Below are 1,511 nucleotides of genomic sequence, written 5' to 3'. Positions count from 1 at the left end.
CACATCTGGCTGCCGGGGGCACACTTATTAAAAAGGTTGAAAACCCCTGGTATAGAGGACACTTCAGAAAATAAAACTGGCTGGACTTCACACTGTTAGAAAATCTAATTCTTAATACAATTTTTTTATGCCTGTAATAAGTTTGCTTTTCAGTTTCTTGTTTCCCTTGCCCACACTCTCTCAAAAGTTTCTGGGCATACTGTACAACAACTATTTGGTGTCTCAATGAGTTTTCACATGCCTATAAAACATTCAGAAATGGCCCCATTAATGAAGGCTACAAGATTTAATGGACCATTCTGTTGTAGCATTTCCCAAGTTTCTAAGCCTCATTGTGCAACCAGAGAATCAGGTTGTTTTGCTGTGATACACTTATCGGTATAAAAGTTTTTCCAAGTGTATTTAACAACTTGAAATGTTGATTTAAACCTCCAGATTAGAAGCCTGATATGAAACACAGAGACCATAATTCAATATATAATAGTTGAACAGAGAGATAAATATTGAAGCTTCTAGACAACAATGCGTGTCTTTTTTCTGTAAGAAATGTTATTACAGTAGATTAAGCTTCACACATTTAGGGACATATTTCCAGAAAATTTATCTTACATTTAATATATTGTAGTTCACTTTGTTCCCTAGATTATAGTCCTGAAAGTTAGTATACAATTTATTGGTATGAGATACCTAGCTAAATTCTGCTTGCTTTACCTAGGTAGGGTCCCAACATATAGCTTTGATATAAGTAGTCGGTATTATAAAATAATCATTTGACAATTGTTACTGTATACAGAAATACCCCAGTATTTTTTTATACTTTTAGTGTAGAGTCTAATGACAGTAATTCAGATATCAGTAACTACTGGTATATTTTGACTTATTATTGAGTATTACTCATGTTCAAAATATTGATTCTCTCTGTATTCTACAGTTTAATGTTTTTAAATTAAATTCATCCAAAATTTTGAGGTGACAGATGACTTGACTTGATGGGGTTATTTTCCCGTTCATAAATTTCCAAAGCGTCTGATTCTGTTCACCATACCAGTTTCAGTGTTTATACTGCTGCAGCTTTATTAGCTTCAGTGGATTAATTCCTGACTTGCAGCAATAGGAGATGAGAATCAGACTTCCTGAGTTCCATAGGAGTTTGCCAGAGTAGCCCCAAATCCTAAGGTGCCTAAGAATTGTTTCACATAGGAAAGCAGGAAATTAAAGATCAAGGAAAAAAAGATGAAGCCCTTTTGATACCACATGACTGCACAGATAGTTACAGAAAATGCAAATTAATACAGTCTGTAGTGCAGTTTTGAAATGCCCATGAGAGAGCAGGATATATTTTATTCTGCCTCCTCCATCATCAAAAAAAAAAATTACCAGTTAAGTTATGGTTCCAGAATCCTCGTTGGTGCTGGGGATGTGAAGATTGAAAGAGCACGAGAGAGACCACAGCTTGATTGTTTTTTGATGTCAGGTTGAGCTTCATGTTTTGACAGCTTGGGAAATCAAGT

General features: G+C 35.0%; 1 long non-coding RNA gene across 1 annotated transcript in view; it reads left to right on the top strand.

Annotated features, from left to right (window-relative positions):
- The window catches only part of LOC109291989, an 18,302-nt gene extending 17,105 nt beyond the window's left edge, over positions 1-1,197 (top strand). Inside the window, exon 3 of the long non-coding RNA XR_002096012.1 lies at positions 1,186-1,197. This is a non-coding gene — a long non-coding RNA (uncharacterized LOC109291989). The remainder of the gene's footprint in view (positions 1-1,185) is intronic.
- Positions 1,198-1,511: the final 314 nt, after the last annotated feature.

This window comes from Gavialis gangeticus, unplaced genomic scaffold (genome assembly GCF_001723915.1).
Source record: "Gavialis gangeticus isolate Ggan-Ray unplaced genomic scaffold, GavGan_comp1, whole genome shotgun sequence".
Taxonomy (NCBI): Eukaryota; Metazoa; Chordata; order Crocodylia; family Gavialidae; genus Gavialis; species Gavialis gangeticus.
Note: the sequence above shows the minus strand (reverse complement) of the source record. Positions and strands in the feature narration are given on the sequence as shown.